A 25380-nucleotide genomic window follows, 5' to 3' on the forward strand; every position below is an offset into this window, starting at 1 on the left:
ATGATACCTGGTTTAATACTCACAAACTAATAGGAGGAAGAGACTATTATTGGTCCCATTCTGTGGTTGAGAACGTAGAAGCAGAGCTATGTGGAAGAAGTCTGAACATTATAAATCTCCGTGTGACCTTGGGCAAACTTCAGGTCACAGCATCTCCCAAGCATATTTGAACCTGGAAAGCTTTTTGGTATGGCAAATCATGAACATCATTTCTTAAGGAAATACATTGCTCAGTGCTGCTGTGACAATAAAAACTAATACTGAGAAGCACCATGTGCCAGGCTAAAGGTTTTGAATAGAATAGTTAATTAGTTCTTGGGTATTAGTACTATCTCCATTTTAGGATGGAAACAAAACAAAACAAAACAAAACAAAAAACACGAACAAACAAGTCAGAGCAAGTAGGAGACTTGCATATGGTTAGGGAGCCAATGAGTAAATGCCCCCCAGGCTGTGCTTATCACCCTAACATGATGTTCCTTCCAGCCACATTGCACCACCAAGCAGCCATTCTTTGGTGCTGGGTCCCAACTTCCTGCTTTCTGGGAAGCAGAATGTTGATTTGAAGGTTCCAGAGGGATACCAGAGACCTAGACAGAAAGGAGCACATGTATATTTTGTCAGCAGGAAAGCAAGACGGTAGGTCTGTGCAGGACACAGGAAAACACTAATAATGGTGACGCGAGGGCACCAGGGCCAGACCTGACTGGTGGGTGAGAAGCCACCTGAGGCCAAAGTGAGAGCGACAGGTGGTGTAGGTGAGATGAGCAGATCCAAAGTCAAATGTTTGTGTTGGGACTGGGAGTCAGCCCGCGCTAGGTAGTCTCACATGGCCTTGACAATCTCTGTGAGCACAAAGGGAAAGCGACATTCACTCAGAACCACAACTGCTCTCCCAAGGTGTCGGTTCCTCCTGATGGCCTCAGCTGCGTAAAGCTGCGTGTGTGTGTGTGTGTGTGTGTGTGTGTGTGTGTGTGTGGTGCCTCTGAACTGCTTTCAAAGCATCAGGCCCTTTCACCCCTCTCCTCCAGAGGGTTTATTAGAAAGGACGTCACCTTTGCCCAAAAGGGACAATATTAAATAGGAGGCCCAATAGATAACAGACATGAGCACCAGTGGTTTCATTTCATTAGGGTTCCTTGGACTCAAGCTGCGAACGCCAGATAGGGCCGGTGCAAGCATAACCCACCAAAAGAATCTTTCTGTCTGTAGCTCACGGCTGGAATTAGTAGAATAAAAACGCTCTGTTCACTGAAATTTCCACTATTTGGTCATTACTAGAGAGTTACAAGTTTAAGACACAACAATTATAAATCCTCCAAAATGCCAAGGATAACTTGCTCCAGAGATAGCAAGGGAAACTGTGCTGAAAGAGGAAAATGAGCTATGCTGACTGTGTGATATCTCCTCAGCCAGTACTTGAGGAACTTCAGGTTAATTTTAGCACTTTTCCAAGTAGGAAACACCATGTGTCGGGGGCACCTCTCCAAGTCCACTCTGGAATGCGGTTGCAGAGAAGAGGGGAGCCCTGTTCTTATTTAGTCTGGCTGGCTGATTGAGAAAAGGAACAGAATGTGCTGCTTCTACAGCTGCAGAAACCTCCTGTCGTGGCACTAGCAGTTCCAGGAGCAGGTCGTGTCCAGCACTATTAATATTCTGGAAAGTTCTCTGACTCATAAAACTGGAGAGGTCAGAAACTTTTTTCTTTCTATTACAGAACTGTGGAAAAGCAGTAGCTAATAGTGTCATGACCGCATTTCTCAAATTGGCCACGATGAACCCTCAGAATGATCGTGATGAGAGACCACAATGATAAGACATTGAAAAGGACTTTAGAGAATTGAATTCACTTCCCCCAGCTCTGTAACCACTTCAAGAGATAGGTTTCTCTAGCTGTCTGAAGCTCCATATTTGGCAGGGTGCAGTCTAATCTATACTCTGCAAGAAAAAGTAGCTTCCTTATTAATTAGTGATATCTGTTAAGTGTTGGGCCAGTGGAATCTTGCCAACTGTGTTGCACAGTACACTTAGTTTTACACCAACCTGTTGAAAGAAGCCTTCCCACTGCATAGATAAACTTTGAGATTATAGGTACGGGCTCTTACATGACTTGATGGCTCTGAAGACACATTTGCAATTTCCAAGAAGCAATTTCCAAGAAGAAATGAACAGGAAAGGACAAAGATGAAGAGATTTTGAAATTTATTCCCATATGATACATGAAAAAGAAAAGACAGTGCTAAGAAAGTTGTTTTAGAAGGTGATATTGTATGACTTTTATTCAAAAGCATTTACATCCACACATTTTTTCCATAGTTAGCTATAGAGTAACAATTACATGTATGAAAGTTTACAGATTTGTTTAAAATAGAAAAATACTTTTAACAGTAGTGTTTAATCTACAAAATTAGATTCATTTCTGAACATTATGTAAACTACTTCAGTGAAGCAGTTGCTTATTATTAGCTGGTGACAAAATGTTATAAGCAATATAACATTGCTTTAGAGAGCAGCTTAACTTCATTCTGATTGACATCCTTTACTTGTACTGGAAATATATCTCTAGGGAAAAAAATGACCTACATTACAAGTTCTGATACAGTGTGATTTTTTGAAAGCTAGTACACCTGTGATTTTTTTCACCTTAAACCAATGTATACTAAAAGACAAAGCAAGTTCCTTTTCTCAGCTTCCATGCCACACACAAAAAAAGGAGAAACAAACAAAGAAATAAACAAAACATGTTTTCTGTGCATGTGTGTGCCTGTATGTCTGCATTTGAAGAATAACGGGTACTGTCAATTTCAATTAACCATTTAGTAGCAAAAGATGTATAAGTCTGTGAGTGGAAACTTTGAAAAATGCCAAAGGAATAATATTATTCTAGAAACCATACTTTATGTCAATTTTTAAAGGTCTGGACAAGTATTGCATTTGCTGCCTAACACCCCATTCTACATGGTGGTCTAAAAAGAGCCACAGGTAGGCAGCTTCAGGTAATCAACTGGACCCTATACTAGGAAAGAGAATGCAAAGGGTTGAGTGAAGAAGGAAGATGAGCTGTGTTTATCATCACTGAGTCAATAAATATGACCTAGGCAACGCCTCCTGACTTTGGGGAGTTGCCAGATGCATGTGGATAAAGAGAAAACTTTGTGACACAGGAAGAAGTAAGGCCAATATTTGCTCCTAGTATATGGCTGTTAAAACAATTTACGCAGATCATACTGTGTGAATCAGGAGAGGCCAATGGGCAGAGCAGCAGTTTAGGAGGGGAATTGTCCTAAGACATGGAGGGAGTTTTCACATCCTGTTAAACTTGAGGTTAGCGTTATTTTTTGCAGTGAAGCTATGGAAAATACTGGAAGATTTGGGCAGGCTGTTTGAAAACACAAAACTGTGCTCCTTCTAATTGTATGCTTGCCTCTTTGCCAGCCGAGGAGAAACAGCCCAGCTGAAGATCATTTTCTCTTGCTCTGATGCCCATTTGCAATGATTGATTCTTAAAGGTCAGCGATGGCTTGCCAGCACATTTTTGTATACAGAGTCCAGCTTTCTGTTTGGACGTTAGTCAGATACGCATGTGGCACCTGAGCAAAAGGAGGAGACCAGGAAGCACAGATTTTCTTTTGGCTCAATCACTGTCAGCTTGGAAACCCTTATATTCTGAGTTCCTTATTTGGCGTAGCACCCCCAATACCATAAAAATTAAAAAAAAAATCTTTTGTAATATTTTTATACCACAGTCTTAAATTTTTACCCTTTGTCTTTCCCCCCACTTTTTTAAACTTTCCCCTTTCCTTCTTCCTTTCTCAAACTTCTTCTTGACCCTGAGTACGTATATCAGGTACTGTGCAGCTGCTCCGAATGTAGTCAGGAATACAAAATGGTCATGGCAGACTTGTTTACAGTCTAATGGGAGACTTGGAAACAATTAACAGCAATACAACTGTATTAATTCTTTTTCTTTAAAAAGAATTTACTCCTTGCGGGAGTAAAACCGGCAACCTTGTTGAGAGCGCACACTCCAACTGAGCTATCTGGCTGCCCCTCTGGAAGCTCAGCAGCAGCTCGTTGTCTTCACTCTAGTTGCGGAGAGCACAGCTCATGGCTCATGTAGGAATTGAATCGGCAACCCTGTTGCTCAGAGGGATACATGTACAGACTGTTTCCTGGACAATGACCTGCAAAACATAGAAGTCCACACTAATTGCTGCTCTAATACAATTAATTTTGGTGTCTATCTATCTGATCAATTAGTGGTTGTTGATGCTTTTTATTTTTATTTTTTCTTTCTTTTTAAAAAGTTTAGTTGTTCTTAGAAGGCTGCTTTGGCTGATTCATTTCAACCAAGATTTATTTGAATGCTTAGTAGGTGCCAGCCAGGCATAGTGCTAGGATTTTGGAGTTACAACGATAAATAATAAAGACTCTTGACTTAAAATAGCTCATGGTCTTATGGAGGGAGAGAGATTTTCAAAAAAATCCTATAATTCAGGTAGGTAAGTTCTAGAAGTTATGCATGAAGTACTAAAAGAGCACAGAGCAAGAAGAGATAACTTTTTTCTGATGGACTTTCTGGGAGATGGGTGGGTTGGTAGAGTCACAAAGTAGGGGTGACATTTGAACTAATGCTTGAAAATGATTAATAGCTCACAAGACCAACAGATGGAATTCCGTTTATTTCAGATTTTCCCTGAGAGTAGGTGCAATGCAGTGAGTTTTCACTATGCAAATATTTCAAAATTAATTACTTCCTACCATGTTCTTAAGTCTTTTTGGTTTCCTTTATTACTCTGGTCGTGTTATTCATCCCCATCCCTTTCTCAAGGCCTCTCCTATCTCACTCTATTTCTCCATTTTTCTGGCCCATCACCTTACAGGGTCTTGCAAGTTAACTCTCCACCATCCACTCATCTCTGAACCTACATCTCATCACCAAAAGACGCATTAATAAGAACCACTCAACAGAGAACCACCTACTCTGGGGCCTCATATAGCAGAGGCTTTGAAATTTCAGCCTTTACCTTCAGCTCCTGTAAAAAGAAGGAAACAACAATAGAGATTTATTTTTCCACAATTAATTATTCAAATTAAAAACCCCACCAGACTTTTTTTTTACCTTAAGAGAAGGTATACTAAAAAACATAGCAAATTCCTTTTCTCATCTGCTCCTTCTATTCCAAAAACAAACAAATGAGAAACAAAGAAATAAACAACCTAGAAAATAGAAATCACCACAGTTTTCATTTTTAATAATTTTCATCCTGTGAATCATACTTGACTCCTGAACTCATACTTTCCTAGGTATTTTATACTAGTGTCACTTGTTCTTACTTATTTGTAAGTCATTATATCACATATTACACCATACCACATCCCTACGATAAACCGTTATATCACATCCCTATAATAAAACATAAGTGCGATTACTGCATACCCTGCCTTATCATTGCATGTTGGTCAGACGTGATTCTCCTGCCAAGCTCCTAACAATCGTAAACAGAAAAGAGCAATGGAGTCTCCAGGGGCTAATATAAATAAGTAAAAAACTTTTCCTCCCATCTTCTAATTGGGGTAATAATCAAATGAACAGAGACAAATTGACAGGAAAAAGTAAAACTTTTTTATAAGGAATTCACATAAGAATGAAAATTTCCAAAGACAGCCAAGCAAAATTGGATATAGATGTTGTTTTGGACAAAAAAGAAAAGAAGGGAATAGGGCTTTAGATTTTAAAAGTGAAAATGGGCAATTTACAGGTAGTTGAGGAAGAGCTAAACCCACATGGAAGACATCAATGAGACACAGCGTGACTTAGGTACCAGGTCCCTGCTTGGAGCCTTCCTGGCTACCATACTTATTTCTGATTAGGCTATGGTGAACATCCTAAGATTTCCTTTCTGGAGTAGGCCTTTCCATCTGAATCCCTTAGGCAGGAAAGGGAGAGGGTCAAAGGTTCTTTCTGAGTCTTTTGTTTCTTAATAACCAACTTAAAAATCAATATCCCAAAAGGTAGCTTCAGGATGGCAAAATGTTTGTCCCTTCAAGTCTTTTGGGCTAATATTTTCTAGACCATCATGACCTGTCTTGACAATTTAAGAATCAGTGACAATGAAGACCAACTACAAACGAAGGTGAGTGGATGAACAGTAGAGACATAAGTAATTTGAAGGGACTGAGGTCTATCTTTAGTAAGTAGCTCACCATTGGTTAAGTTATACAATGATAACAACTGAGTCTGCTGTTGCCTCTATCTTTAGAGTGACTGAGCTAAAGCAGCCCAATGGCTTTCAAGTTCTGAGAAGAAGCCAGCCAAATACATTTTTAGGGAGTCTGCAATTTCTGATCTTTTCTAAATTTTCTCTTTGAACGTAGAGGAAAGATTGCTTTCTGTGAAAAGGTATGTTCTTGGAACAACTGCATAAAGCTAAAAATAGTGGGAATTGAACATAAGAGTGCCCGGAGAGAAGAGAGCCAAACTGTAGATTTGGGTTACTATATTTGACTTAAAATGTCTCCAAAAAAGGAAGAAAACAAAATTCTAATAGGTAATATTAAAAATCCAGTCGATGTTATTTGAAAAGCAGCTGTCTTTTATGGTGTAAGTTTTACTTCCCTTAAAATAACTCATTCCGTTTCATTTATTTTTCTAAGAACTCAGTATCAATTCAATTGGCTTGGGATACTAGACATTATTGGTTGGATAACTAAATTTAGTTTTGTAATCATAAAGTAAAAATCAGAACATTCTACCACAAAGTGTGGATTAACTTCACAATTTTTAAGAGTGCCAGATTTCCTTTCAGTTCAAAAATGTCATTCTCTTCGTAAAGCACATAAAGTTTTAAATGAGGAAGTGACAATTGCCAACTGAAAATGGCTAAATGATCCATCTAAAAATCCAGTCCATGCCCCTTTGGAACTCCTATTTAGATATTAAAGAGCGAATAACAACATTTTTACATGCCTGCTGGAGAAAAAAAATCTGTACAGACATATATTCTATTGATGAAGAGATATATTTTTAAAATCTCTATTTAAGCCTATATCCTTTTTTTTTTTGACAATAAGCAGCACCGTGACAACATGCTAGTTTCAAATGGCCAATTTTAGCCTCCAGCTTCTCCTGTGGATGCCATTTATCTTTGTACAGTAGCAATAGAATTGGATGTTCTCCCAAATTTCTTTGTTGACAGTTTCTGAGTTCAAAAATTCATTTCTTTGCTATGGAAACAAATAGGTTCTGACAGGGATCCAAGAAACTGAAGTGTGATAGTCGTCCCAGAAATTAAAAAGTTATTGCATGCTGTTTTGTCAACAGTCCTTTTATCTAGATGGTTGACTAAGGCACTTTGTACTAACTCAGTAAAATCATCATTCATGCTCTTAATCCTTCCACACCCAACACCCGCTTACTAATTTGGGCCATCTTAATTTTTGAAAACATACATTTAAATTTTGGGTGAGGCTTCAAAGTTGGTGCTAAATATGATATTAGGCAAGACTGTTAAACTGGTAAAGAGCCATGTGAGAATCTTTTGGAGGATCAGGGGTTGATAACACACTTAAAAACATGGGCTTCAAGTAGACTTAAAAGCCCACTTGTCAAGTATTTAATGGGATAGCTCAAGGGGGTTGTGGATGTTTCAAGTATGGCTTCACACACAGAATAAATGCTGTTGGGAAATCTTTAAATAATCTGGATATAAATATTGTCAAAGGCCTGATTTATTTCCTTGAGGAATGTCAGCTTCACTGGTGGAAATATTTTCTTTATACACTATGAGTGCAATTGCTACTGAAACACACCCTATTCCTCAAGTATTAATATCCACCCTCCCTTGTGGTTCTAAATCAGGTGCATACCTGTTACCTAAGGTGATTTAAAAAATCTGATTCTCATCATATGCCCGTGAAAGAGGCAGATGACATACACCACTACCGTATTTTAACTAAGTATGAATGTAACCATTAATTCATTGAATACACATTAACTGAATACACATTAACTGAATACACATTAACCCCCTAACAGGGGTCTGTAGAAGCCCCAGATGTTAAAGATATGTAGATAAAACCTTTGTTTTAAAAAGAGCTACAGAGTCTAGTGCTGATAATATAAACTACCTGATAAAATAAATATAATACAACACAAGGTTAGTTGTAGCCAGCAAATTTTTTTTTGATCTGCATAGATTTAAATATAGATAGATAGATAGATAGATAGATAGATAGATAGATAGATAGAATAGATAGATAGATATAGTTGAAATAGAAATACTCTTCTCTACAAATCTAGATTTTTTAAGACTTTATTGAAAATCTAACATTCGGCTATTGCCTTGCTAGGACATGTACTCTATACTCCCTACCACCTTCTGGCAAATACACCAACCCACCTCATTCATTTATATGTAGTAGTAATACAAAGGAGTGAATGTGAGAATCCATAACACTTGGCAATTCAATGGATGTGAGACTATGGGGAGTACAGTAAGTAGAATTTTAAGATGGCATTCATGATCATCACCCCCTGGTATGAACCCTGTGATTGTGTTATGTTGTATGACAAAGAGGAAATTATCCATGTGGCCCTAATCTAATTACACAAGCCCTTTAAAAGCAGAGGTTTTCTCTGGCTGGGAGCCAAAGAGGAAGGCAGTGAGATGTAAAGCATGAAAAGTACTGAAGTCACCAGTGAGAAGGACTGGCCACTGATGGAGAGGGTGAAGCTGAGGACACTTGGTAGGAGTTGAAAGAGAATCCCAGCTATCAGCCAGCCAGAAGATCATGAGTTGGGTCTTACAACGGCAAGAAACTGAATTTGGCCAACAACCTGAATGAGGTTGGATGGAGATTCTTTCCTAGAACCTTGAAGTAAGAGACAGCACAACGAATACCTTGATTTTAGCTTTGCGAGACCCTGAGCAGAGAACCCAGTTGAGATCACCAGGACTTTTGACCTACAGAACAGTGAGAAAAAAGATGGGTATTACTTTAAGTTGTTAACTGTGTGGTAATTTGTTTAAACAGTAATAGAAAAACCAGTCCCAGTGAGGAAATAACCAAAGTCAATTTGGGTGACTAGAAACATGCAAGTATCTTTAAGTAAAATAATGAACATAAAAGATGAAATCAGATTGAAAAAGAAATGTGATTGAATTTAGTTTCTGACTGAAATCTTGAATGGGCCATACCATTTTATTCAGTCAGGCTTTTATTTATTCAGAAGCACTTATTGTGTATATACTGCATGTTAGGCATTAGGCTTATTTTGAAGAAACTGATACAATTGACCTAGATCCAATATCCCACCCATAATAAGCACTTAATATATGCTGAGTTGAGTTGAATTATATTAAATGTCTTTGAGAAGTCTCAGTCTGGTGCCTTAAAATTCTTAAGCTACATAGTGAAGTACGTGTCTATATTTTTACATCTCCCCCACCATGCTTTGCTTTTTTTTTCAAATCACTTTCTTGTTATCTTTTGTTGTATATTTTCTACAGACACGTATTCACCTTGTTTATTCCTGAACACAGAAATACCATAGTTTAGTTCCTGGCTCCACAATGTAGGTAGAATACTGTGTATGTATTTGAAAATTGCAAATATCATTCCTAACTGTTCACCACTCAATTGATGGATTAACAGACTGGGTTCCCTTGTCCGCAGGTTGTTCCTCTGCCTGAAATTCACAGCAGAATCAGGATTCGGTCCTTTGACTTGCCATCATGATGCATCAGCCGGGAACAGCGAGTGTCAGGATAGGGAGAGAATCCTGACGTGCTGAAGTTTGCTGTGTCTTGTACAGTGTTATTGCAACAATCTTCACTAACTATAAAGTTACAGGGCTCTTTGCAAGACTTCGCTGGGCTTCTATTTGAGATTGACTACCCATCTAGGCTTGTTATGGAGAAAGATTCCAGGTCTCTTGAGCTGTGCTTTGCTTGAATCATGAATTTCCTCTCAGCATTATTCATGGAAAAACCAATGACCAGTATCCAATTAAAATTCTGGAAAAAGAGCATATACATTTGCTTCTGCCCTCATGATCTTTTTGTCTTACTTCAGCTTGTCTTAAATCATTCAGTACCAATGTTTTCATCAGACTGTTTTGATACAAATGGAATTTCTTAAAGGATAAAAGAGAAATTTTAGTTCCTAAAATTTGACTCAATTCAATTAGAGCTACAGACAGAGATAAAAGAGATTTTAAAATATCAGCATAAACAACCCCACAGTAAAATATAAGTAGCTTCAAATGTACTGAGAATTTAATCAGTTTTAAAAATTAGTATTCAGTGTTTATAAGTAAGAATAACAGATATGATTTTATAAATTAATAGACTGCTTATAATTAGTAATATTTAAATATAGAGATAGATAAGTAGATAGAGATACGTAAATATAGATATAAAGCCATTTACAAATCTTACTGAAAGAAAAAGTAAGGCTCTCTCTCAACATTTTCACAACTGCCTTCTCCCCATTTACTTCTTCAAAAAAGTCTATTCAAATAGCTCTGCAAAAACATTAACCTCACCACCATGTCCTATATTTTGGTCTCTATCATATAATCCTATTTTTCCTTCTCCATAAATCACTAGTGACTGTGGAGATCACATTCACTCTTCTGTTGTGTTTCTGTGCGTGCTCTCCAAACCCCAACTAGAATATGAAGTCCCCGAGGAGTTTTCTTTCACACATGTATATCGCTAATGCCTAATACCTCGCAGGTGCCAATAATTTGTGCACAGGTTAACTTGCTCTTCAAATATGGTAAGTAATGTTGCGATAAACATAGAAAAAGTGTAAAAACTAGGAATTGATACAAGCCTTTGTTTCAGTAGCCGAAAAATCAGTAGACTTAGAATATGTATCATTCATTCTTTCACCATTCATTCATTCATTCATTCATTCATTCATTCATTCAAGAAACATATAGTGAGCACCAGTCATGTGCATTCTTCTCTCTGCTTCATTTACTTACATGACTGTAGGCAAGTCACAATCTGCCTGAACATTTTTTCTTTTTCAAAAAGTAATGATAATTATCCCCATTTTGAACATGAAGTCTAAGTGAAATATTTTATGTAAAAGTGCTTTGAAAATTGTGAGGCATTTGAGAGTACTGAGATATTACTATTATGACTAATAATTGTCACTAGAAATGAACATATTCATATAAATCAGGGTCAGAAAAGTAAGAATATTCATTGATTTGTATTCAGATCTTCCTATAGTTCTCATATGTACTCAGGCACATGAAGGCTAAAGATACATTTCTATGCCACCTTTTTATGGGTTTTGAAAGAAAAAAATCATATGTGATGGATAACAATGCATTTATTCATTCTATATTCATTTATTTTACAAACATTTATTGTACCAAAACTACATGCAAAGCACTATGCTATACACCCCATGTGAAATTAACTGTTAAGAGAAGACAATTTAAGGATGTCTGTTATTCTAAATTTAAAAAATATAAAAATTGATTAAGTGATTTCAGATTATTTTAAAGTTTCTTATCATTTAAACAAAATCTGGAGTGTTATCTTGTTCCCATTTTCAATCCAGAATATTGGCATCATGTGATGCTGGTTATAGGTCACATTTTTAGAACACTCAATCTGTGCCAGTAGTGAGCCATACTTGACTTGTATTATATTTAATCCTTGCAAGAAATCTAAAGATAGATATTCTTATTTTATATATTGAAAAACTATGGAAAGATGACTCTGAGACCACTGAATACAAAATACAATTTTGTATTTTGTATTACCTCAGCTTTGTTGTCTGAATGCCTAGACACCCATATTATATAAAGATTAGTAACTCGGTAATGTAATATGTTAGTGGTAATTGCTCTTTTGAGAGAGCCCAGGTCCTAACTTATATGTGTCTTATCTGTGTAGATCACAGAAATGTACAGGAACTAGAATCCTGTAGACATATAGGTGATTTTTCATGTTGTCTTTCCCATATACCACATTTTGGCAGCATAAAAGAAATGGATGCATTGTATATGGAAAATACAGTAATACCTCCAAAATGCTGGGAAATGTTTCAAAGTTTGTCACGCCAAAGCCTGCAGCAAACTCTTCTTTGACATCACATAACTACAGATGTCCCAACATGTTTGCCAACAGGATGTGCTCCAGAAGGTATTGTGGATCGTGGCACACCCTACGCTGGGGAAGCTAGCTGGATTCAAATCGGCATTGGGCTTTCTCATCAGTTACTCCTCAAGTGCAGATGCAATTATCATTTAAAAGTTAATAAGACTGTCCTTGTTCTGAGACATTCTCCTTAGCTCAGTACCATAAAAATTAGATGTGATGGTTTTCTACATACATAAGAGGTTCCCACTCAAATCCATGACTGAGAGAGATTAGAATAGATAACAGTTACACAGAAGTTTGTCTCTGCAAGTGCCTCATTCTAAACCTGCTCCAGAGGTTCCTTGTGCAAACCATGTCTGCATTTGCCACAGAGTAAAACAGGTTCAGAACTCACCTAATTAATCTGCTGATATCTGCTCATGTGATTGGCCAGAAATCCAAAAGTAGCCCTGGTTTCTTTACCCATGCAGTCATCTAGAAATGCTGTACAAGGTGGTTTAGTGTACAGATCAGACCTCCCACTTTTCCTATACAGAACTCTATGTATTGCATACGAGTACAACCTAGAACAATGAATCCAGCTAAGTCTAATTTTAGAAGGAAGCATTAGTGTCACCTTCCTATTTAGCTTTGTTGGCATTATTTCAGCATGAGCTGTATCCCTTCCTCTGTTACAGGAAAGTCCAATGAGCTGGGGGTCAGAGATTCTTGACTCTTGTACCACACTGCTACGAATAAGCCATGTGTCGGCTTGGTTATGTCTCTTTATCGCCTCAGCTGGTGAATGAGAGTTTGGAAGTTTCCTTTTAAATCTAGAAGTCTCCCTTTGTAGTTTTCTTTGAAGTCCACTTTTCTTTTTATCCGTGGATACCTCTATGCCTTCAGTTCTTTGTTCATATTCCTTCTACCTTGAACCCAATCCAAACACTATAATGAGTCTCATTCAAATTCAACCATTCTGTTGTATGGAGACTTTATTCTCCATATAGGACACACCATGGATTTTCCAAGTTACTGAATCTTTGGGAACAAAAGAGAGTCTGCGAGATATCAATTATTTGTAGAGTTTTTAGTGGAAAGGAGGGGAATAATAGCAGATTTAGGATTGTTGTGGACTATTTAAGGTGGCCTTTGCTTAGGAAAGCAGAAGTGCAGCCCATTTCCTGTGAGAATGAAGTTCTGAAACACTAAGCAAAACATAGCAAACCCAGTAAATGATTCTTTCTACATATCCTACTTACATTAAAATTTTATATATTTCATACTATTCTAATTTCATTGATTCAATAGTAGTTCTGCTGTAAATTTTTTCAACTGAAAAGGAAGGGAGTTTATATTATAAAAGGTCATTGTTAATCAGTAGCACAAAACTAAGAATACACACCTATGAATGGTGATAAGGCATCCTTAATAACAACCTACGCTACTAACGTAAAAAATGGTACATTTTATTTCATAGTATGAAACACTATTATTTTATTTAATAGCATGAAACAAATTTACAGTTACCTTAAGTGGTGTTAGTAAAAAAATTGTTTAATTAAGAAGAGCTACATGAAGCCCTTTGGGAATCTTTTACAAAACACTCTTTTAAAAGGTTTTTGGACATTGCCACAAGGTGGAGCAAAGAGTCCAGTCTAGCTTGGTTGTCTTGTAACAAGGAGAGGCTAAGGGAGGTCGAAGGGGAAAGTACCTCCTCAGAGATAGTAAATCAGGGTAGAGCAGTGGGGGTAGGGGTGAGGGTAGGGCATGTTTGCAAATCAGAAACATGGCACATGCCTGTAGTACTTTTCTTTGAAGGCCGAGCTCCTTCCTCTCCTCAAGAGAGCAATGCTTCTCCTCACCTCCTCCTCCTTCCCTAAGGCTAATCTTTCTTTTTCTCTCTAAACTTCCCTCCCAGATAATTTTTTGTCTTTAGAAGCAACCACACAAGACATACACCCTACAGAGTGAAATTTTTCTTCTTTAGTCATAGCACATTTTTGAGTGAAGAGTCCGTGACTATTTCCACAGAACATGAACTACCCAAAGATAATAGCCAATGATGCACACTGACCTGTTATCACTGATAAAGTGTTCTGCACTTAATATACATTCCTCTCTTCCTGAGGGAATTGGAAGAATATGAAAAGGGATTGGTATATCAAAGAGATATTCCACACGCTTCAGCTTGAGGTATTTGGAAGAGCACCCTTATAAGTGTTCCAACTTTGTCTATCTGGGCTGTCAGCACGTGTTGCCAGAGCAGAGCACCATTGGCCGAAACCAACCTGGAAGATCCCCTGTAAGGTTTTCATTTTCTTTTTCTCAGAGGAAGGTCTGGGGTATGAGAGGAAAATCCTGCTGTTATTACTGAAAGTCACATTTTGGGGGGTGGCAGGTTTTTCTACTCACTCACAGAGCTGAAATTTAGCAGTCCAATAAAGCACTTGGAAAACTATAAACATTACTTACTCCCTCCCAGGGCAAGTTTTCCTCTGTAAAATGATTATTAATCAGGGATATTCCTCAAGAACTAATTTGTGTATGGGTGGTGTGTGTGTGTGTGTGTGTGTGTATGTGTGTGTGTGTACATGCGTGTGTGTTTTGAATGAAAGAGCTGCCTAATACATAACCATATGGCTACTCTCAATCCAAAACTAGTTTTTGATTGGTCTTAAGTACTGTTGCTTTAGGTCACGGTGACCAGTGCTATAGTTCTTGCCCTCTATACAGCTTTTTTCCATGACTGCAGTTGTAGGTACAAAAAGATAAACACCAAAAGAAAGGTAGATCAAGGTTCCCCTGGTATTTTAAAGAGAGATTTGATTACATATGGAAAAGGTCTGCGTAGCAAGCAGAATTCGATAGACCATGGATATTGAGCACTTTAATGATTCAATATAACACACAGAATCCACAATTCTAAGTTTGCAATAACAATTTAATAAAAACTAACATTAATTGAGTGTTTAGTATGGACTAGGCACAGTTTTATGGACTTTACCTATTTAATAGTCAAAACTAACCCCATGAATTAGGTACTGTTATTACTTCTACTTTACACATAAGACAACCATGGCACAGAAAGGTTAAAAACTTGCTGAAAGTCACAAAGTTGCTAAGTGGTTGAGAAAGGATTTGCACACAGCCAGGCCAGGTTGCAGAGCTCTGTGTCTTAACCACTACGTGATCCAAGCTCTGTTTGAAATGCTACAGAGGAGCATAATTGTACAGGTGTGAGATAAATGAACTCATAATTTCAGCACCTGGTCTGTTAAAGCTCTCATCTGTTTGGCAACCTTATGTATTTGGAATACAATTGCAAACCAGGAATAAAAAGAAAAATAAAGCAGCTGTGACTCACTAAAATGTACACACCAAACCAAGGCATCAAGGAATCATTACAATATTCTTGGGAGGACATATCTGGCCTACACTTCAACTGTATTTACTGTTACTGCACATACATCAAAGTTATCACTGTATCACACAATTTATCTATTGTGACTGTAGACACAAATTGGCTCCTAATCCAAGGCCTTCCAGATCTGCAGTCACTGACATCTGTATTCACTGAAAAGAGTGAGTACATAGGAAATGATGAGGAAATGCTAAAAGGTATACAACAAAACAAAACACAGGTTTGATAAGGTTATATAGAGAGAATCATTTCGTGCGACGGACCAAATCCTTATCAATTTGAATAAGCCCCAGAAGCATCATAGCCCTGCAATAGAGCTCATTAACAAATGCTCATGCTGGCGATACTAAGTGATGAAAGAACAAACAAACAAACAACAGTAACATTTGATTATTGCTTCAAGAAGAAGAAAACATAAAATGCTATTTTGAAAGACTTCTATTCAAATTAATTACTTTTTAAAAAAAATTAATTACTTTTGAAACTGACAAGTAATACTTTAAGGTATAAATGCCCTACTAGAACTAAAACTCATCTATTTTATTTTTCTGTTTTGTAAGATAGAATGAAGGTCCTAAGAACATGATCTTTCACAGGTGGAGTTGATGCTTGCTGGGCACAGTGCCATCTCACAGGGTGTGGCTGCCAGCAGGAAGAAACCTTTTGGGGTAAATCCAGTTTTCAAGATCTAGTTGGGAGGCAGGATAGAAGTTGGTGTTTCTGTCTACAGAAGTTCCAAGCAGCCTATTTTACTATAATAGATGCAAAAAAAATGCATATGATTCACATATTAGCAAACAAAGATACACAAATTATTTTTTGATTAAGGGCTCAAGGTCCAGATCTCTCTTGCCAACATCTGATGAAGTTTTAATTAAAATTCTGTCAATTTTAATAAAGAACTGGAGGTCTCTGCTTGAAAAGCAAAAGTATATAAGCATCTTTCCTTTCATTACTTTAAAACAGTCCTCCTAGTTTAGATTTGATGATTTTAGTAGTATAATATATTTATTGTTCCACAGGAAGCAAAAATGTGAAAAACATCCTCTTAACATTCTGCTTTATTTCACATACTTACTCTGAACTCTCAGACTTTGGAAAGTGAGCACTTATTGACAAACAGTGTCAGTTACAACAAAATACCAGTCAAAAATCTGTTTTCTTCTGCTTTTTTTCCATTATAACTCTCCAATTTAAAAAACAAAAACAAAACAAACAAAAAAACAGTTAAATGACGTCACCTTGGAGTTTATGTGGTAAAACTAGAATGGAAAGGAAACTTCTTATTAACATATTTGTTTTTGTATGACAACCAGAAAACGTTGCTGCTATTCTGAATATCAAGTCTAGAATACATAGATGGTCTTTTTTCTCTGGAGAAGTAAAACATGTTAGCAAACACTAAGGACCTACTTACTATGTATCCTTCCTTATACAAAGAATACACTATGGAGGACAAGAGAAAAGGGGTAGGTATTTTAAGGAATCAGAGTCTAATGCCAAGACAGATGTAAAAAACTGTATAACAGAATGTATGAAGTATACAACAAATACTCTAGTGCTAGAAAGGAAGAAGTATAGGTACCCTGGGAGGAAGGAAGATGCTCTCTGAGCAAGGAGGGGAGAAGGAACAATGAGAGGGGAGGGGAATATAGAAATTAAGACCCCCAGTTCTGGAATCAGCTGACAGACCTGCATTGCAAGCCTAAATCTACATCTTTGAATCTTAGGCAAATTATTAATCTTCCCTGTGCCTTTTCTGTAAAGTGGGAATAATAACAGGGCCTTCCTCCTTGAGCTGTTTTGAAGATTAAATGAGATCATGCATGGAAAATGTTAGCTCAGTGCCAGCATTACGGTTGCCCTTAATAAATGTTAGTCAAAAACTGAAAAATAAAAACAGGCCTATATTGCTGTTTGGGCAAAGATACTTGACTTGGTTGAAGGATGGCTAGATGGACAAGGGTGAAGACATTTCTAACAGAAGGAACATGAAGTAGAAAGTAGATGGAATTGTTCAGAAAAAAACAGTGTTCATAGCAACTAGAGTATAGAGTGAATAAGGTGAGGAGTGATAGAGTGGGGATGAGTTAATAACAGTGAAAATCATTGCCATCCCCACTCAGAAATAAGAGAGGAAACATATCAAGTAAAAGAGAATAATTTATGTGCTTAATTATGTGCCTGAGTGTCCTCACTGTCTGAGCATAAAATGGATGCTGACGCTAAATATGAATCAGCTTTATTTAAACATAGCAGTTATAAATCTCAGGTTACCAACCAGGCTCTTATCTGACCTATCACCAGCATTTGACATGAAGGATTATCCCTTTTACACTTTTTTCACCTAAATTCCAGGATACTGTACTTTCCCGGTTTTCTTCCTCCTGTACTGTTAGTTTAGCTGTGTCCGATTCCCTTTCTAGTCAACAAGGGAGTGACAAAGCATTATGGGCAACTATCCTTTTGAGAAGACTCTGCCATACAAATCACCATGGAATTTGAACGTGTTCTCTTCTCTGCAGAACTTCTCTAATGAATTGTCTCCACTCAGCTCTCTCCTGTCCGGTTGGTTACTCTACTATCCACTAATTATCTGACTTTCTTTGCCTCTTGTCCCCTATATTCTGCAACATAATCTCTCTTCTTTCAATTTTACCTGCAGCTTTTTGTAATGCCCAACCAAGCCATAGAAGATGTAAATTAAGAAAAGCAAAAGGATTAGAGGATGAACATGTCCCATGGAGTGTAGCTGCAGAATGATTTCCCACGTTGTAAACTTTTCACACCGGCTTGATGTGCTTAGGAAACTAGCAGTCAGCTGTAGCAGGCAATCTGCCACAGTTCTGGCTGGTCTTTCACTCCCATAGTGAAGTAACTTCCTGGGATAACAGAAGATTTATAAATTTCTATTGTTTAAGCCACCCACTCTGTGGTATTCTGAGATAGCAGCCCAGGCTACCATCTTCCAAGGCACATCACTCCAACCTCTGCTGCTACCTCTTTCATCTCTCTCTGACTTTGACCCTCTTGCTCTCTCTTATAAGGATTCTTGTGATTATATTGGGTTATATTGGGTTCATCAGGATAATATAACCATCTCCAGATCCTTAACTTAATCATATCCACCAGTTCTGAGGATTCGGACATGGACATCTTTGAGGGCATCCATTAGTCTGTCTACCACAGTGTCATGTAATGAAACACTAACGTCTAATGTTCAGTAGATCTGTACTATGTGACAGAAACGATGAGAAAGCTTCAGCTTTATATAGTTAGCCTTCCGTTATGCAGCAACTACATATATATGTATATATATATATATATCAAGTTCTATATGATTTGTTAGGAATGAAAAACAATAGCAACCACAAAACAATAAAAACATTAGTACCACAGCTATCCACTTGTGAAACACTTCAATGTGCCAAGCAGTTGAGATAAATTCTCTCAAAATTTCACAGGAATCCTGAAAGTTTATATCTCCATTTTATAGTCACAGAAATCAAAGCTCAAAATGGATCAAACAAGGACTAGACTTTGAACATGAGTCTTATCACTCCAAAATGTAAAACTCTGAACTAAAATTTACTGCCTATTCCCCCCACATTTTTCTCAGGACACCTGATTACTTTTCCTACATCAGTGTCAATAAAGAATTACTTTTATTCATTCATTTAACAACTCACTGTGTACAGAAAGATAGGTTCATCAAGTAAGACCTTGTCCTCAGGGGAGGAACCGTCTAGTCTAGCCTGGATGTGAATTTTATTATATCAGCACAATTCTCTCATCTTCTTCCCTTCCTTTAATTTACTAGAAAACTAAAATACAAATATTTCTTTTTACTTGCTTGGACAATTTGAATATTAAAGTCATTTTGTCCTAAAGAAAAGAGAACAAGTTTTCTAATTGTTACGAGTCAGGTTCTAAGTACACTGTGGCATAAAACCTGTTGTTCAAGTAAGATTTGAGGTGAGAGGGAGTGATTTGGGGAGATAAGGAGGAATTTTCTTTTGAACTAGAAAGAACTGTCCCTGGAGAAATGAGTTGGGGATAGTTCAGCAAGATGTGTCTGTGCTAAAACATTAGAATCCCATTGAGATGGAATGTTCCTTCTGACTCGATGAGTAGAGACTGTAAGTGAATTAATGTGATTTGTAAACAATAAAGAAATGAATTTTTTCTTGAACCTAAAATTCATAACTGTTATAGTTCAAGAAAGTTAACTGATATCTATTAGGGGTCTGATACGCGGTTAGGACAGTCAAATATTCCAACATAATTCAGTATCTTTTACTTGATGTTTGAAATTCTAGATGGAAGTTAGAAGTGGTACTACACCAAACCATAATTTCACTTCGATTAGAATTTCACTTCTTGCTTATGTTAAAAAAAAGTGCCTGAAAATCTGAAAGATAAAAAATGAGAAACAAATTATTTTCCAATCAACCAAGGTCATTGGAGCGTCATTTGCTCCTTATTGGCTAACGTGTGTCATTGAGAGAGAGTGTAAACTGGAGAAGAGAGTCAAACGCATAAAAAGAGGATTGACTGTTAAAAGTGGGGATTTGGGTATTAATAGCTAGTATGTGCTGAATTATGTCTTCAAAATTCATATGTTGAAGTCTTAACCCTCAGTACCTCAGACTGTGATCTTATTTAGAAATAAGGTCTTTACAGCCATACTCAAGTAAAAATGAGGTCATTAGGGCCGGTCCTAATCCAGTATGATTGGTGTCCTTATAAAAAGAGGAAATTTGGACACACACATACACACACGCAAGCGTGCGCGCACGGAGAAATCCATGTGAATATCAAGGCAGAGATTGAAGCGATGTGTCTGAAAAGCAAGGAAACCAAACCTCCCACTAGAAGAGGGAGGGAGAACAAATTCTTCCTCACAGCCCTCAGAAGGAACCAACCCAGATGATACCTTGATCTTGGACTTCTGCCCTCCAGAGCTGCTAGACAATAAATGTCTGTTATTTAAGCCATTCAGTTTGTGGTACTTTGTTAGAGCAGCCCTCAGAAACTAATACAATAGCTGAATCCTTTAGGGAAGAAGTATCTAATTTAATAAAAACCTTGATATGTCTCTATAATTCTGCTCCAAATCATCCTAATGAGGTCTCTAAAAATTCTCTCCTGCTTTTCTGTCAAATTTATTTGTTATTACCATCCCACCTACGGCAAAATTCGAGACCTTTGAATTTTCAGATATAAGTCAACGGTGGTATGCAAAGCCACTGATGGGTCTCTGTGTAATACCAAAATCACTTTATAATGCTGTAATGGTTTTATTGACATAAATAAGCCTTGGAGCTTAGGCAAACTATAGCAACTACAAAATATGAACTCCATGAACTCATGTAAATAGATTGTATCTTTAAAAAGGCTAACAGCAATAAAATGCTAATTGGACTGTTACAATTCAGAGCAATTAAAATTTTGTACTTAAACTATAGATTAATATAGTGATGTCACTATTTTCTTTACAAAGCAACATATTTTTCCAGAAAAGTAGCCAAAGCCATTAATTACTTTAAGAAGAAAAATATGGATTAGAGCAATTCATCATTTTGGTGGTGTGAGAGGATTATGTCCATCCACAAATAAAATATTAATGGTGCATAAGTAAGATTTTCCAAATCTTGCTTGTAGAAACTACTTGATCCATTCTACTTAATTTCTGAAGATAATTTGATTTAGTGGATGGTTTCCAAGATATATGGTATGGAGAATAAGATACTTTCTAAAATGCAAAAGTTAAATTTAAAATAAATTGACTTCTCATTTCTGATTTACATATATAGCATAATCAATCTGAAGATAGGGTGTGAGAAAATATAAAGATGAATATGACACTCCTAGTTTCAGAAAATTGTGGTTTATTGGGAGAAGTGAACAACTGTAACCAAAGAATTGGAACCAATCATAGAAATCAGTGTTACAATGAGGCTGGGAATATACCATGTTTCCCCGAAAATAAGACCAGGTCTTATATTAACTTTTGCTCCAAAAGACGCATTAGGGCATATTTTCAGGGGATGCCTTATTTTTTCATGTACAACAATCTACATTTATTCAAACACAGTCATGTCATCTTCTTCTGGAACATCGTCATAACGTACTAAATGTGTCCCCCTGGCTGATGATCTTAACTGGGGCTTATTTCTGGGGTAGGTCTTATTTTGGGGGAAACACAGTATGTATGAGGGTCTTCCAAACCTTAGTTCATTCCACAACAATGATCTTTCTTTTAGTTTGCAGGATTCCTTGTGAATGATAATCATCTTAAAACAACTCTTCCTATTCTTTATGTAAGAAAATTTGAGAAAGACCTACAATTAATTCAAGAAATAGTTCCTCATAAAGTGTGTCAAAGATTGAATTATTCATCCTGCTAGTTCTGCTCTTACAGTGGTTATTTTACTCTCACTGATTCTTCTCGGAGGCCAGAAGGACAGGTACCATCAAAATATTCAAGCTGGACATTGGTTCAAACTTGGCAACAGTTCAGAATTTATCCCAGAAAGAACTACACTGGTTAAGAAGATTCACCACGGCAGTATTGAGAACAGAACTCTAAACTGAATGAAATTAGAGACTAACCATTACCATATATGATTTCATATTTCTGCCTTGTGATATTAAAGATTCATTTGGATCATGTTCTTTACCTTTTCAGGTTTGATATATACATGAAACCAAACCTTCTCCTGTTCCTACTATAATCATTTCACCTAGCTGCCCGTGCCATAGAACTGGAAGTCATTCTAGTTTCTTCTTTTTCTTGCATGTTTCCTGTTGTGATACAGTTCACCATGTGTGTTTTGCATTTCTGCAAGTCTTGCAAGCAATGCACTGAGTGCTCATTTTTACACATTTTTGTTACAGGGATGTTTGGAGAGTAGAGAGACTTGAAAGATTGAGGTAGTGTCTCTCTTTGGAGCAAAGTGCAGATTTGCTTACAGTCTCCGAAGACAAATACAGGTATCTCCGTTCCGAAAAAAGAGTAGGCCAGCTTAATCCTCATGATTTGGTTTGGGTTCTCTAAAGTCAGGTGTTTTTTTCTCCTCCCCATAATACAACCCCCATCTTTGTGTCATCATGTGGACATAGAGGTTCAAGGAAGGAACTGGCACAAAGGTGCAGATGCTCTGACTATTGCTATTATGAGTAATAAACTGTCGTTTGTCTCTGACCCAAGAGACTTGTGTTTGCTATCAGCATCCATGAAATTATGGCAGGCTACAATGTTAGATCACAAGTAGGGTAAAATCTCTGACCTTTTATAATTCTTGACATTTCCCTCACGCATGTAATCACCCTGCTCCCAAACTGGGCACTGCAATTTATAAGAGTATTTCTCCATCAGAGCTCTAAAGTTATTTATTATTTTTCTTTGAAACCCAATTCCTGTAGCTACTTAATAGCCTCCTGGAGTCTAACCTTTCTCCTCTCTTCTTAGTCCTCCATGCTACTGCCAGAATGATCTTTGTGAAATAATAACTGTAGATCATTCTCCTGATAAAATCCTGCATTGGCTTTCTCAGGGAGGTGATGTCAGAGTAATCGTCAATTCCATGGAGTGGCATCAAAGTTTTAACAACCACTCGCTTACTTAATTCTTCCACCTTAACTCCTGGTGTCCTCAAAATGCATACCATGGTCCAATCTTAGCAAATTATTGATTCTTCAGATTCCTAACACTCTTCCATATTCGTGCTTTTGCACATGCCAGAGCAACCCACTATACTCCTACCCCATCCGGTCCTTACAAATCTTATCCATCAGTCCAGAGTCAACTAAAATTCTCATCTAAGGAAATTTTTCCTGACACCCCATTTCCCAATATGACTTACATATATACCTCTTGTTTCTACAGCACCTTAAGCACATCTTCAAAATTATGTTATGTGGCATTGTACCATAATTGTTGGTTTGCTCATCTGTATTATACACTAAGGAATAAATCCCCATCTTTCTGACCTATATGCCCTGTGTATTACAAATTTCCCAGAAAATGTAGGTACTTATTAATCATTTCTTAGATACAGGATTGAGTATACAACTGATAAGTGAAACAGAATGTAAATTTGTTCTGGAAAGAGACATACTTAGGTTATTAATAAGAGGGATATTGATGAAGTTGTCTTTGGTATATGCAGAATGCAGATCAACCTTTTCCTACCTATTATTTATGATAATTACTGACATATTATCTGTACAAGGATTATAAATATCATCAATGAATTGGCCATTCAATAATTTCTTGGCCTCTGTTGACACAGCTGGCCTTGGTCTATGTTATTAACTTTATGCCAGTCAGTTTGAAAACACTCAGAACAGCAATTGCAACAATGTTACATGAATGAATCCAAGTTTAATAGTAAAAACAGGATCTTCCTGAGTTCCACTGAGGGAAAGCTGAGAACTGCATCTGTGAAATTCATGATAAAAACAGTCAAATTCTGCTCCTGGTTTACCTCAGAGAAATGTCATCTGTCAGACAGAAGGAGCACTTGGTGGCTGCTTCTTAGTGCATTTAAATGCATCCTCTTGCTACCTCCCCAGAGTTGACCTTACATTTATTCCCAATGAGGGCAAATCAAGGAAGCAGGAGGATATCTTATTTGGGGTGGGACTGCCAAGTAAAGAAAGGCAAGAACAAGAAACCAGAGAAAGTTATGATTTTGGATCCCAGAGGAACAACCCATGCCCTTCCTTCACCTCTCTCTCCTGTGTATGTTTTCATAGCCTCTCATTTTCAGTTCACTGGCAGCCCCAGGAATGAGTGCCAAGTAGGAAGATGTGACAAGGTGAAGAACTCTGAAAAGTGAAATGCCTTGGGCTCACTGTTTTAACTTCGGGGGCAACCTCCCTCATTTCCAAAGGCCGGGTCATCCCAGATATCAGCCCACAGGCACGCATTGCATGGTATCCTCCACGCTTGGGCAGCAGGAGGAACCTGTGATGAGCCAGTGCCACCTCATCAAAGTGAAAGGGGCTGGCACTAGTCACTCAACGGAGGGAGATCCAACCACGATTCCTACCTGAAACTAAATGCCTCTTCTCTGGAGCAGGGGTGGACGTGGGAACAGATACTTCCTTTGTGAGACAGCTTTGAAGTCATCCCTTAGTAAACATGCCTCCTCTCCAAGCTGTGCACACACACTAAGCTACCACCCACAATTCTACCTCTACCACCCAGGAGAAACCCCCAGGGGGAATGACTCTCCCTCCCGGTAAGGATGAACAGGACAGTGGGGATGCCCATGACCTCCTGGTGTTGGGCACTGGGAACTGCAGTGCTGCTTTCCCACTGCCACAGAGAGCTGGTGTGGGAAGGGTCTGTACCAAGTTTGAACTGGCATCTTTTTAAAGTGTGCTTTTTTAATAAAAAAAAAAGAAAGAAATGTTTATGGCAGGAAATCAGGTTAGACATTCCTGAAGCTAGCAAGAGCTTATGAACACACTGTCCTATCCTCCCTGGACATGTAAATGTAGTTAATTTTTTGAAAGAAGAACCCAAATACCTCATTCCTTTACATTTAACCTGAGCCATTGGAGGAATGCAAACATTGGTTTGGAGCCAGGCCTCTGGTAAAGGACGACCATATGTGGGCCACACAAGGAAATTCCTCCTTGCTTCCAGAATTTATACTGCAGAGTGAGCTATGAATAGAAAGTTTGTGCATGGTTATGAATATGGATAAAATACATCACTCATGGCCAGGGAATGACAAGCAAAATTGAAAACACATATTTTGGATCACACAATATTTTCAAAAATATATTTAAAAGAAAATAAACACAGATTGTGTGTGTTCATTTACTGCT

The 25380-nt window shown here is 37.6% G+C and overlaps 1 long non-coding RNA gene across 1 annotated transcript in view; it reads right to left on the reverse strand.

Annotated features, from left to right (window-relative positions):
* Positions 1 to 2186: 2186 nt before the first annotated feature.
* LOC308496324 overlaps positions 2187 to 25380 on the reverse strand; it is a 272275-nt gene continuing 249081 nt past the window's right edge. The window contains exons 6-8 of the long non-coding RNA XR_013993160.1: positions 8904 to 8966; positions 4984 to 5036; positions 2187 to 4184 (exon numbers count right to left, since the gene is read on the reverse strand). This is a non-coding gene — a long non-coding RNA (uncharacterized lncRNA). The remainder of the gene's footprint in view (positions 4185 to 4983; positions 5037 to 8903; positions 8967 to 25380) is intronic.

The sequence above is a fragment of the Rhinolophus hipposideros genome (genome assembly GCF_964194185.1).
Source record: "Rhinolophus hipposideros genome assembly, chromosome: 3".
Classification (NCBI taxonomy): Eukaryota; Metazoa; Chordata; class Mammalia; order Chiroptera; family Rhinolophidae; genus Rhinolophus; species Rhinolophus hipposideros.